The sequence below is a fragment of the Papio anubis genome, unplaced genomic scaffold, assembly GCF_008728515.1.
Source record: "Papio anubis isolate 15944 unplaced genomic scaffold, Panubis1.0 scaffold221, whole genome shotgun sequence".
NCBI classification, from domain to species: Eukaryota; Metazoa; Chordata; class Mammalia; order Primates; family Cercopithecidae; genus Papio; species Papio anubis.
Genome location: NW_022162253.1, coordinates 33,953 through 48,307, shown reverse-complemented (window position 1 = coordinate 48,307; position 14,355 = coordinate 33,953). Strand labels below are relative to the sequence as shown.

The following is a 14,355-nucleotide window of genomic DNA, read 5'->3' as shown; positions in this document are numbered from 1 at the left end:
TTGATTCCCTTCATTCCTAGGGTGTGTCCAGAAATATCATCTAGAAGCTAGGTCCTGAAAAGGGCCTTGTAACTCTGACTCATGCCCTATCCTATGGTGGCTGAGCTGATATCTAAGATGCAAGACAAAGTCCTCTTCACTCTTCCCTCTACTATCCTCATGAAGACAGTAATGGTCTCTTTTGCAGCCATGAAGTGTGCTGACTAGGGTTGGGACAGGTGGTGCAAGCACTCTGTTAGCTGTCCTGGCTTGTGTCTCAGAAGACTGCATACCCTGCCCAAGTCTGTTGACTCTGAGCCCAGTTCCGCACTAGGACTTACCTAGGAATTACAGTCCCTGTGTCCTAGACTGCCTGTCCTGTTTACTTAGAGCCACAGAGCCCTTTAGTCCTTGGTGGTGACAGCTGATATAAGTGATCCCATCTGGCTAGAGCTGGTTTGAATATTCCCTTCATGGGCAAGTGTCAGCTGAGTTCAGCCCAATTTTGCTTTTCCCTGTGACAGGGCAGTACTGAGTTCAATGTGGTCTCTCACTATTTCTGTGCTCTCTCTCTCTCTTCAGCATACAGATTACTTCTCTGTTCCATGCAGCCACTGCTGAAGGATGAGGAGGTGTGGTTGGCATCAGTGATCAAAACTGTCTTTCCTACCTTCTGTGTAGGGAGAACACTCCCAAGCCATGTTTTCCTCTATTCTCACATCACAACAATCATAAACACAGAAGAAGGCTTCTGTGACCAACTGTGTGGGGTTTTTCCCCACACCAGCAGACATCAGCTGGTTGCCCTCTAATGCATTTCTATCACTACCTACCTGAAGATAGTGTCAGATCCCACAGTAGAGGTCTCAATTCCCAAGCCTTCTCCTCTCCACATACCAGTTGCAAGTCTGGGTCCCCAGAACTTCTGATCAAGTGACTTCAAATTAGAGTCCCCATGACTCCTTCTTTGGGATTGATTAATTTGCAGAAGCAGCTCACAGAACTCAGGGAAACACTTACCTATGTTTATTGGTTTATTATAAATAATATTGCAAAGGATACAACTTTTAAGCTTTATGTCAAATGTACTAAAGGCATGATGGTGGTGGGTTGTGCCTTTACCACATCTAGAAAAATTGAGGCTAACACTGAATGCAGCTATATTGCCTGATGTTAAAACTAGCTCACTAATTCTGTACCTTACCCTGTCTGAATGGGAGTGAACTAAGGAGGACCTACCTGTTAGACTAGACTACTTGCTAGACTAGCTGAAGAGATGCATAGGGTGAGGTATAAGGGAAGAGGCATAGAGTTTCCATGTCTTCCCTGGGTGCACCACCATCCAGGGATCTCCACGTGTTCACCTATTTGGAAGTTCCCTTGACCCTGTCTGCTCCCTTGGGGTTTCACGGAAGCTTCATGACATCAGGATTTCTTCCTCCAGGGTATAGGGTGAGACCCTCTCTGGAAGGGTCTTAAGATTCACATTCAGAAAGGCAGAGAAACATTAGAGTGCAAGAAGGGCAGGAGGTCAGAGGCCTGCCCCTGAGTTATTTGTTTTGTTTTGTTTTTGAGATGAAGTCTTTCTCTGTCACCCATGCTGGAGTGCAGTGGTGCAATCTCAGCTCACTGCAACCTCCGCTTCCTGGGTTCAAGTGATTCTTCTGCCTCAGTCACCCGAGTAGCTGGGATTACATGTGCATGTCACCACACCCGGCTAATTTTTGTATTTTTAGTAGAGATGGGGTTTCACTATTTAGGCCAGGCTGGTCTTGAACATCTGACCTCAAGTGATCTGCTCTTTTGGACCTCCCAAAGTGCGGGGATTACAGGCCTGAGCCACTGCACCTGGCCCTGCTCCTGAGTTCTAACACATCCAGTATTATAATAAAAGATGGTAACAAGGGCTGTGGGAGTTATGAGTCCGTAACCATGGACAAAAGTCAATGTATACCATAACACCACATGCCACTCCCTAGTTTTTTACCATGGAACTTTTACATTATATCTATATCTATATCTATATCTATATTTCTCTGTATATATAGATATAGATAGATCGATAGATATATTACAATCAATCAATAACAATTAATCCAGTCAATCATAATGTATGAATATCTCCCAAGATGAGGTCACTCAAATATGTAGGCATCCTCTCAATCTTGTCAGGTTCCAAAAGCAGAAGTGACCTTGGTACGTATACAATTTCACCCTTTCAGGCATCTGAGATAATTACGCTGAGACAATCAATGTTATCTCTTGTTCTGAGACTCTTTTGAGTTTTTAATGTAATATTAAATTTCCTCATTTCCAGCTGCATCCATGTCCCTACAAAGGACACAAACTCATCCTTTTTTATGGCTGCATAGTATTCCATGGTGTATATGTGCCACATTTTCTTAATCCAGTCTGTCACTTGGACTCGGGAAGGGGAACATCACACACCGGGGCCTATCATGGGGAGGGGGGAGGGGGGAGGGATTGCATTGGGAGTTAAACCTGATGTAAATGATGAGTTGATGGGTGCTGACGAGTTGATGGGTGCAGCACAGCAACATGGCACAAGGATACATATGTAACAAACCTGCACGTTATGCACATGTACCCTAGAACTTAAAGTATAATAATAATAATAAATAAATTTTAAAAATAAATAAATAAATAAATTTCCTCATTGAAGAACCCATTTATTCATTTTTTACTCTTGGCTGCTATTTCCCCTTCTCTTCATTAACACTAACACTTTTTCACTTTTGGAAGGGGCATTAGAATCACCACTGTGCTTGTCTACATTGCAGGTAGCAATACAAGTCTAGCAAGTAGCTCCTCCTCAGTTCACTCCCATTCAGACAGCGTAAGGTGCAGAATTAGTGAGCTATTTTTACCAATGGGCAACATAGCTGCACTCACTGCTAGCCTCAATTTTGCTAGATATGGTGAAGACACAACCCACCACCATAGTGTTTTTAGGAATTTTGACATAAAGTTTAAAAGCATAGTTACAGTTTTCTATTTAGAAATTATCCCTGCTATTGCAGCACTTGTACTTGAAGTCCTGGTCCTAAGATCACTGCATCAGGCAAAGGAGACAAAAATCATTTTTTGAGATAATTTGGGAAGAAAGAAAAAAAAATACATAGTTTTTATACCAGTGTACTCCTCGCTTGGTGAGAACTGCATGATTATACATGCATCTTCCCCATTATCTCTTCCCCCAGATCAACCAGAAACAAAACAAAACAAAATAAAACAGAAAACTCTAACAGGGGCACTACATTCCTATTCATGTTGAGTGTGAGCACACACTAATGAAGGCATGTAAGCCAGCTCTTTATTCCTTTATCTCCCCCTGTCTTAGACAACCAATTGAAACCAATTGCGTGTTGTACTTCTCCATCAAACTATTACTCTAAGGAGGATATCTCTCTGCCCATTGTTGGAATTTATGGACTGTACAGTGTGCTCTTTGGTCTGAAAAAGTGATAGTCAGCCATCCACATCCATGAAATGTCTTTTGTTTGTTTGGCACTCTGAGCATTTTCATTGTTCATTGGACAAACAGAGCTTACTTCAGAGTTAGTGTCTATACTTGTCAAGACCCACTTTCAGCCCTTCAGGGATACAAGCATCAGTCTCAATTGCCAGTTATGTTCAGAGCCTTCCCACCAGAGAAATCTGTCCTATAGGAATCAGCAGCCTCTGTCTCTCTTGCTGAGAAATGGAAGAGTTTTTTTCTGGAATTTTGTGCCTGAGAGGGTTCAAAAGGAACATGTCTAGATTCAGCATGTCTCTGCACTGCTACAATAACTCCATATCCACTTATTGGATGGACCCAGATGACCACCTCAATGGAACACATGGGGATATCTGCTTGTCAATTTCAGTCACTTTCTGAACCTGGAAGAGAGTTCTGATAGTCATTGACTTGTTCTACTTTAATGCACCCCTCAAATCTCCATGGAGCCATGCTCCATATGGGCATTCTTTTAACAGGCCAGGTTCCCATTGCCCTGCTATCTGAGCATATAGCCAGGCTATTGGTCACTGCCCAAGGGCTAGTAAAAACTTAAACACAGGGGCTTGTACCATTGTATAATTTTCCCATCACTGTTAAAAAAACAACATGCAATTCAGCTCATGGAGCAGGCCTGTTTTTACCTTTTTTGGTCTAAAGTAACAGCCTTCTAAAGGGGATGGTGTCCATTTACCTTGGAATTGCCATCTGTGAACCAAGTAGCTCTTGGTTGGTCAGTTGAGAGCTATTTATCAGGTACCGTAGAATTTAGCAGTTTTTCATACAGTTACAAGTAAGTTGTGGAAGAAAAAATATCCCTGCTTGAGAGTATCTCCTCCTTGCATTCTCCAGGTAGCATGATCCTCTATAATCCATTTTCATTTTATTATAAACCTCTTCTGGACACTGCCATCCCCATTAGAATATGTATCTGACATCACCTGATACAGCATGGGGATTTCAGGTGTCATAGGGATAGCTTTAGCCAAGGCAGTAAATGCCCTTCAAGTGGAATAAGTAAATAATTTGTCATTACCAGCCAGCACTTTGGCTTCTACTCTTCACTGTGTGAACTCGGGCAATCATACAGATTCTCATTTGTCATGTCCAAATAATGTTGCTTGAAGGGCAAATTTAAATGCCTTCTGTTTTGCAGTAGCAGGTAGAGGAAACATTCCCAAATAATCTACAATGTTCATTCCCATAATACAATCAGTTGAAAGAGATGCAATCACTTCATATAAAGTGTATTCAAATATACTAACATTCATAATCCCGTAAACCCTTACATTTTTATGTTATAGTTTGAGAAACTTCTTTTCCCCACCCCAAGGCAATTGTGCCCTTTCTTGTGCATAATGCTTAAGGTCCCCAGCCAAGGGTTGAGTCAAAGGACCCTGACCCTTTTGTCAATCTTTATCTTGATTAATCTGCCCTACTCTTGCACCAGGCAATTTCAGATTCGATTTTTAATTGTAATCTCTGTCTTCCAGCTTTTGCGTGTGTCTGCTTCAGCTGCTGTTTATTGACATACAGGTAGGCTGTATAACAACGGGCCTGGATGTGGCTGCAGCAGTGGGGGGAAATGGAAGGTGAGGGGTGGAGTGTTTGCTGCAGGACAGCTGAGTGGAGGGTGGGGACAGGTGCAAACAGGGGAGCCCCAGGAGTTTGGGAAAGCAAGTATGGGCCAGGGCCAGAGTCTGCTTAAACTGGAACCACAGTCCCATGCCCTAAGGCCCCTAACTCTTGCCGGCTGTTTCCTGACCCTGGGCCAGGGTTGGGAGTCCTCTGTGCATCCATTTAATAAAGGAACTGAACAGAGTACAGAAAGGAAAGGAAGCTGTCACCTTTTTGCCATAGATTCCAGGAGCCTCCAGTCCTGCATTCCTCCTTCTTCCCTTGCTTGGGTAAGGCCACATGATGGACAGCCAAGCTCTGGGTTGTCCCACTCAAGAGCAGGTTCTAAAAACAGCCATGTTTCAGCAAGGCATTAATCTTCCCAGGTGACCCAGCCCACCACATTACAGCCCAGGGTGAGCTCTAAAAGTGTTGCTGGCCTAATAGATGGGTAGTGGGAACCAGGAGGGACAGGGGCTGCAAGAGGGTCTCTGGGTCCATCACGACATGGAAACAACATGCACGGTGTTGGTGAAGCTGGAGCTGGGGCACCGGGAACAACACGCATGGTGTTGGTGAAGCTGGAGCCAGGGCACCAACTGGTCAGCACAATGACCACATCTCCCTTCTTGAAGAAGCCTCCGGCATTGCCAACATTCATGGCCAAGTTCACCCGGTGGTCCTCATTCTCAGCCCAGGTCTCCTGGACTGCGTCCTTGCAGGGCACAGGGAAGATGCTACGGTACAGGTGGGCCTGACAAACTGTCTGGGGATTGCATGTCACAGCAACGATGGGGGTACATGGGCAGTATCTGGTCACCTAGTGAGCAGAACTGCCAGACTTGGTGAGGATGATTATGGCCCCACTGCAGCACCCGAAGGAGGCCTCCACTGCACCCACGTCAGTGGATTCTGTGGGGTAACAGGTAATGGGCGCCAGGAGGGGGGGCTCCTCATGTAACTGCAAGTATTAGATGGCGGCCTCTGCTTCACCGGCAATCAGGTGCTGCATGCGAACTGCCTCCAGAGGATAATCCCCTTTGACTGCTTCTCTGGACAGCATGATGCAGTCTGCTCTGTCAAGGACTGCATTGGCAACATCACTGCCCTCACACCGGGTGGGGTGGGGCTTCGTGATTATGCTCTCCAGCATCAGAGTGGCACAGATGACAGGCCTCCCAGCTTGGTTGCAGCACCCAATCATTATCTTCTGAGCAAGGAAGACTTTCTCTGCAGGAATCTCAATGCCTATATCATCATGAGCCACCATGAGCCCGTCGCTGGTCTCCAGGATTTCATCAAACCTCCAAACCCCCTCATGATTCTCAATTTTGCTGATTACTTTGATGTTCTTTCCCTTCTCTCCCAGGACCTTCCTAACTTCGTGGGCATCAGATGCCTTGCAGATGAACGAGGCAAACACCATATCGACATCCTGCTCAACCCCAAACTTCAGGTCCTGGATGTCCTCTGGCATGGCAAGCAGGTCCACGGCAGTCCCGGGAAGGTTCACACCCTTCTTGCTGCCTGAGGAGCCACCATTTTCTACCTCCATCACGAGGAAGTCAGCACCTTTCTGCTTCACCTGGAGAGAAGGAAGCCCATCATCCACATAGATCTTGCTGCCCAGTTCTACCACCTTGCAGATGTTCTTGTAGTCCAGCCACAAGATGTTCTCATCACACTTTTCCATGTAGGCATTATCCAGCATGATTTTGAGAGTGGCTCACTTCCTCAGGTCCACCTCTAGAGTGCTACTGCCCTTAAAGAGCCCAGTTCGGATCTCACGTCCTTTAGTGTCCAGAACCTCAGCAACCGACTGGTAGAGGATGGGGGTTAGAAGCAAAACTTTCTGTGGCTGTGCACATGTTCTTGATGGTCTCCACTGATACTCATGAGTTCCATGAGAGAAGTTCAGACCAGCCACATTCATACCAGACTTAATAATCTCCTTCAGCATCTCCACAGATCAGAGAGCTGGGCCGATGGTACAGATGATGCCAGTATTCCTGGCTGCTATGGGTGGCCAGTCAATGTCCATGTGGCACGTGTGTTCCAGGAATGTGTCAGCCATGGCTGCATGCAGCTTCTGGGTCTGAATGAACACAGTCCTGGTTTCACTATGGAGCTTTGACATGACTGTTGAAGTCCTCAGCACTGACTGACTGGGGCTAGGCTGCAAACGCGGAGAGGTCAAGAGCACCAGGATGCACAGCTACTGCGCCCCTTCCAGCTTTTTAAAATTTCTCCAAACTGGGAGAAATACAGCAAACTGATTAGGGACCTTTTAATGTCAGGTGATGAGAAGGGGCTCCCTTTTGTCCATCCAACCTTTGATAGTGTTGCATTAAGACCTTCGTTTTAACTCCATCATTTTTCATTTTCTTTATTCTACTTCTTAATCATCTGAAGACTTTTACCTGGCTGGGACAAGTCCCATGACTCTCCCGTTTCTTTTTCTTCCTAATTTGTTTTCTTCGTTCACTTTATTTCTTTTTTAATTTTCAACTTTTACTTTAAAATGATGTGCAGGATGTGCAGGTTTGTTATATAGATAAACATATGCCAATGTAGCCTGTTGCACAGATCATCCTATCACCCAGGTATTAAGCCCAGCATCCTTTAACTCTTCTTCCAGATGCTCTCCCTACTACCACCCTCCTCACCTTCCAACTAGTGTGTGTTTTTCCTCCCCATGTGTCCATGTGTTCACATCATTCAGCTCCCACTTAAAAGTGAGAACACATGGTATTTGGTTTTCTGTTCCTGCATTAGTTTGCCAAGGATAGTGGCCTCCAACTCCATCCATGTCACTGCAAAAGACATGATCTTTTTCCTTTTGATGGCTGTGTAGTATTTTATGGTGTATATGTACCACATTTTCTTTATCCAGCCTATCATTGATGGGCTTTTAGGCTGATTCAACGTCTTTGCTACTGCAAATAGTGTTGCAGGGAACAAACACGTGCATGCATCTTTAAAATAAAAAGATTTATATTCCTTTGTGTACATAACCAGTAATGGGACTGCTGAGTCCAATGATATTTCTTTCTCTAGGTCTTTGAGAAATTGCCACACTGTCATCAACAATGGTTGAACTAATTTACACTCCAACCAACCATGTAAAAACTTTCCTTTTTCTGAACAACTTCACCAGTATGTGTTACTTTTTGACTTTTTAGTAATAGCCATTCCGACTGGTGGGAGATGGTATCTCATTGTGGCTTTGATTTGCATTTTCCTAATGATCAGTGATGTTTAAATTGTTTGTTGACCGCAGGTATGTCTTTTGAGAACTGTTTGTTCATGGCCTTTGCTCACTTTTTAATGGTATTGGGTCCTATCATAGTGGAGAGCAAAGCTCTGCTGGCCTTAGTTAGAGTCAGCACATTGGAGGATGCATTTAGACCAGACCTAGCCAGAGGAGAAATGCTCATCCTAGCAGGATGCAACATGAATGGAACTGGATGTCATTGTTTTAAGTGAAATAAGCCAGTCATGTAAAGACAAACCTCACTTGTTATCATTTATTGGTGGAATTTAAAAATAAGAACAATTGAACACATGGATATAGAGAGTAGAAGGATGGTTACAAGTGGCTTGCAAGGGTACTAAGGGGACTGTGTGGGAGCTGAGAATGGTTAATGAGTACAAAAAATGAATAATATCTAATATTTGATAGTATAAAAAGGTGGCTATAGTCAAAATAATTTACTGTAACAAAAAGTGTATAACTGGATTTTTTTGTAACACATACAGTAAGTACTCAAGGGAATAGATACCCCATTTACCATTAAGTGATTATTATGCATTGTATGCGTGTATCAAAATATCTCATATACCACAAAAATTTATATATACCTACTATGTACACATAAAACTTTAAAATAAATTAAGACAATCTTTTTGGGATTTTAAAGACAAATTAAAACTATATATGAATTTATAATATTTGAGGTTCCTGATCCATGAAAACAGATGTCTCTGCATCTGTATAAATCTTCTTCAATTTAATCAACATTTTGGAGTTTTCCGCAAACAAATCTTGATTCTAAGTAATGTACTTTCTTTGAGAGTCTATAAGTTGTATTGTGCTTTTAATATCAGTTTTCATGTGTTCATTGCTAATACATAGAAGTGTAAATGATTTTTATGTTCATTTTGAATACTGAGACGTTGTAGAATTCATTTGAAAGTTTTAGTTTTTTTTTTCTATTTCTGTTTTTTTTTAATTTTATTTTTTAAATTTTACTTTAAGTTCTGGGGTACATATACAGAACGTGCAGTTATGTTACATAGGTATTCACGCGACATGGTGGTTTGCAGCACCCATCATCCTTTCACGTGCATTAGGTATTTCTCCTATTGCTATCCCTCCCCTAGCCCATGACCCCCAACTGGTGCTGGTGTATGACGTTCCCCTCCCTATGTCCATGTGCTTTCATTGTTCAACTCACACTTATGAGTGAAAACATGCAGTGTCTGGTTTTATACTCTTGTGATAGTTTGCTGAGAATGATGGTTTCCAGCTTCATCCATGTCCCTGCAAAGGACATGAACTCATCCTTTTTATAGCTGCATAGTATTCCATGGTGTATATGTGCCACATTTTCTTTATCCAGTCTATCATTGATGGACATTTGGGTTGGTTCCAACTCTTTGCTATTGTGAATAGTGCTGCAATAAGCATACATGTGCATGTGTCTTTATAGTAGAATGATTTATAATCCTTTGGGTATACACCCAGTAGTGGGATTGCTGGGTCAAATGGTATTTCTAGTTCTAGATGCCTGAGGAATTGCCACACTGTCTTCCACAATGGTTGAACTAATTTACACTCCCACCAACAGTGGAAAAGCATTCCTGCTTCTCCACATCCTCTCCAGCATCTGTGGTTTCCTGTCTTTTTGATGATTGCCATTCTGACTGGTATGAGATGGTATCTCATTGTAGTTTTGATTGCATTTCTCTAATGACCAGTGATGACGAGCATTTTTTCATAGGTTTGATGGCTGCATCAATGTCTTATTTTGAGAAGTGTCTGTTCATATCCTTTGCCTACTTTTTGATTTTTTTTTCTTGTAATTGTGTTTATGTTCTTTGTAGATCCTGGATATTAGCCCTTTGTCATTTGAATAGATTGCAAACATTTTATACTATTCTGTAGGTTGCCTCTTCACTCTGGTAATAGTTTCTTTTGCTGTCCAGAAGCTCTTTCATTTAATTAGGTTCCACTTGTCAATTCTGGCTTTTGTTGCCATTACTTTTGGTGTTTTAGACATGAAATATTTGCCCATGCCTATATCCTGAGTGGTATTGCCCAGGTTTTCTTCTAGTATTTTTATGGTTTTAGGTCTTATGTTTAATTCTTTAATCAATCTTGAGTTGACTTTTGTATAAGGTGTAAGGAATGTGTTCAGTTTCAGTTTTCTGCATATGGCTAGCCAGTTTTCCCAACACCATTTATTAATCAGGGAATCTTTTCCCCATTGCTTGTTTGTGTCAGGTTTGTTAAAGATCAGATGGTTGTAGATGTGTGGTGTTATTTCTGAGGCCTCTGTACTGTTCCATTGGTCTATATATTTGTTTTGGTACCAGTACCATGCTGTTCTGGTTACAGTAGCCCTGTAGTATAGTTTGAAGTACATTCACACAGGTAGTGTGATGCCTCCAGCTTTGTTCTTTTTGCTTAGGAATGTCTTGGCTATGCAGGGTTGTTTTGGTTCCATATGAATAGTTTAAATTAGTTTTTTTCCAATTCTGTTAAGAAAGTCAGTGGTAGCTTGATGGGGATAGCATTGAATCTATAAATTACTTTGGGCAATATGGCCATTTTCATGATATTGATTCCTCCTATCCAAGAGCATGGAATGTTTTCCCATTTGTTTCTGTCCTCTCTTATTTCCTTGAACAGTGGTTTGTAGTTCTCCTTGAAGAGGTCCTTCACATCCCTTGTAAGTTGTATACCTAGGTGTTTTATTCTCTGAGTAGCAATTGTGAATGAGAGTTCATTCATGATTAGGCTCTCTGTTTGTCTGCTATTGGTGTATAGGAATGCTTGTGATTTTTGCACATTGATTTTGTATCCTGAGACTTTGCTGAAGTTGCTTAACAGCTTAAGGAGATTTTTGGGCTGAGACAATGGGGTTTTCTAAATACACAATCATGTCATCTGCAAACAGAGACAGTTTGACTTCCTCCCTTCCTATTTGAATACACTTTATTTCTTTCTCTTGCCTGATTGCCCTGGCCAGAACTTCCAATACTACGTTGAATTGGAGTGGAGAGAGAGGGCATTCCTTTTTGTGTTCATTTTCAAAGTGAATGCTACCAGTTTTTGCGCATTCAGTATGATAATTGGCTGAGGGTTTTTCATAAATAGCTCTGATCATTTTGAGATACTTTCCAATGATACTTAGTTTATCAGGAATTTTTAGCATGAAGGGGAATTGAATTTTGTCGAAGGCCTTTTCTGCATCTATTGGATAATCATGTGTTTTTTGTCATTGGTTCTGTTTATGTGATGGATTACATTTATTGATTTGCATATGTTAAACCAGCCTGGAATCACAGGTATGAAGCCAACTTCATTGTGGTGGCTAAACTTTATGATATGCTGCTGAATTCAGTTCACCAGTCTTTTATTGAGAGTTTTCACATCAATGTTCATCAGGGATATTGGCCTGAAATTTTCTTTTTTTGTTGTGTCTCTGCCAGATTTTGGTATCAGGATGATGCTGGCCTCATAAAATGAGTTAGGGAGCCCTCTTTTTCTATTGTTTGAATTCGTTTCAGAAGGATTGGTACCAGCTCCTCTTTGTACCTCTGGTAGAAATCGGCTATTAAACCATCTTCTCCTGGACTTTCTTTTTTGGTCAGTAAGCTATCAATTACTGTCTCAATTTCAGAGCTTGCTTTTGCTCTATTCAAGGATTTGACTTCTTCCTGGTTTAGACTTGAGAGGGTGTATATGTCCAGGAATTTATCCATTTCTTCTTGATTTTCTAGTTTATTTGCATAGATGTGTTTATAGTAATCTCTGATGGTAGTTTGTATTTCTGTGGGATTGGTGGTGATATCCCCTATATCATTTTTTATTGTGTCTATTTGATTCTTCTCTGTTTTCTTCGTTATTGGTCTGGCTGGTGGTCAATCTATTTTGTTAATCTTTTCAAAAAACAGCTCCTGCATTCATTGATTTTTTGAAGAGTTTTTTTTTTGTGTCTCTATCTCCTTCAGTTCTGCTCTGATCTAAGTTATTCCATGTCTTCTGCTAGCCTTTGAATTTGTTTTCAGTTACTTCTCTAGTTCTTTTAATTTTGATGTAAAGGTGTCAATTTTAAATCTTTCCTGCTTTCTCTTATAGCCATTTAGTGCTGTAAATTTCCCTCTAGACACTGCTTTAAATGTGTTCCAGAGATTCTTGTACGTTGTGTCTTTGCTCTCATTGGTTTCAAAGACTATCTTTATTTCTGTCTACTTTTTGTTATTTACCCAGTAGTCATTCAAGAGTGGATTGTTCACTTTTCATGTAATTGTGCAGTTTTGAGCGAGGTTCTTAATTTTGAGTTCTAATTTGATTGCACTGTGGTCTGAGAGACTGTTTGTTATGATTTCTGATCTTTTGCGTTTCCTTAGGAGTGTTTTACTTCCAATTATGTGATCAATTTTAGAAAAAGTGCTATGAGGTACTGAGAAGAATATGCATTCTGTTGATTTGACGTGGAGTGTTCTGTACCTGGGTATTAGGTCTACTTCGTTCAGAGCTGACTTCAAGTCCTGAATATCCTTGTTAATTTTCCGTCTCGTTGATATGTCTCATAATGACCGTGGGGTGTTAAAGTCTCCAACTATTATTGTGTGGGAGTCTAAGTCTCCTTATAGGTCTCTAAGAACTTGCTTTATGAATCTGGTTGTTCCTGTATTGGGTGCATGTATATTTAGGAGAGATAGCTCTTCTTGTTTCATTAATCCCTTTCCCATTATGTAATGTCCTTCTTTGTCTCTTTTGATCTTTGTTGGCTTAAAGTCTGGTTTATCAGAGATTAGGATTGCAACTTCTCCTTTTTTATGTTTTTTACTTTCTTCATAAATATTCCTCCATCCTTTTATTTTGAGCCTGTGTGTGTCTTTGCATGGAAGATGGGTCTTCTGAATATAGCACACTGTTGGGTCTGGATTCTTTATCCAATTTGCCAGTCTGTGTCTTTTAATTGGGGCATTTAGTTTGTGAATATTTAAGGTTAATATTTTTATGTGTGAATTTGATCCTCTCATTATGATGCTAGCTGGTTGTTTTGCCTGTTAGTTGATGCAGTTTCTTCATATTGTCAATGTTCTTTACAATTTGTTATGTTTTTTGCAGTGCCTGGTACTGGTTGTCTCTTTCCATGTTTAGTGCTTCCTTCTGGAGCTCTTGTAACGCAGGCCTACAGGTGACAGAATCTCTCAGCATTTGCTTGTTTGTAAAAGATTTTATGTATCCTTTGCTCATGAAGCTTAGTTTGGCTGGATATGAAACTCTGGATTGAAAATTATTTCCTTTAAGAATGTTGAAAATAGTTTTCAAAGGGAATTTTTCCAGTTTTTGCCCATTCAGTATGATATTGGCTGTGGGTTTGTCATAAATAGCTCTTATTATTTTGAGGGACGTTCCATCAATACCGAATTTATTGAGCGTTTTTAGCATGAAGGGCTGTTGAATTTTGTCAAAAGCCTTTTCTGCATCTATTGAGATAATCATGTGGCTCTTGTCTTTGGTTCTGTTTATATGCTGGATTATGTTTATTGATTTGCAAATGTTGAACCAGCCTTGCATCCCAGGGATGAAGCCCACTTGATCATGGTGGATAAGCTTTTGGATGTGCTGCTGAATCCGGTTTGCCAGTATTTTATTGAGGATTTTTGCATCGATGTTCATCAGGGATATTGGTCTAAAATTCTCTTTTTTTGTTGTGTCTCTGCCAGGCTTTGGTATCAGGATGATGTTGGCCTCATAAAATGAGTTAGGGAGGATTCCCTCTTTTTCTATTGATTGGAATAGTTTCAGAAGGAATGGTACCAACTCCTCCTTATACCTCTGGTAGAATTCAGCTGTGAATCCATCTGGTCCTGGACTTTTTTTGGTTGGTAGGCTATTAATTATTGCCTCAATTTCAGAGCCTGCTATTGGTCTATTCAGGGATTCAACTTCTTCCTGGTTTAGTCTTGGAAGAGTGTAAGTGTCCAGGAAATTATCCATT

General features: G+C 41.2%; 1 pseudogene; it reads right to left on the bottom strand.

Annotated features, from left to right (window-relative positions):
• Positions 1 to 5,187: 5,187 nt before the first annotated feature.
• Positions 5,188 to 7,880, bottom strand: LOC101019642 (annotated as a pseudogene).
• Positions 7,881 to 14,355: the final 6,475 nt, after the last annotated feature.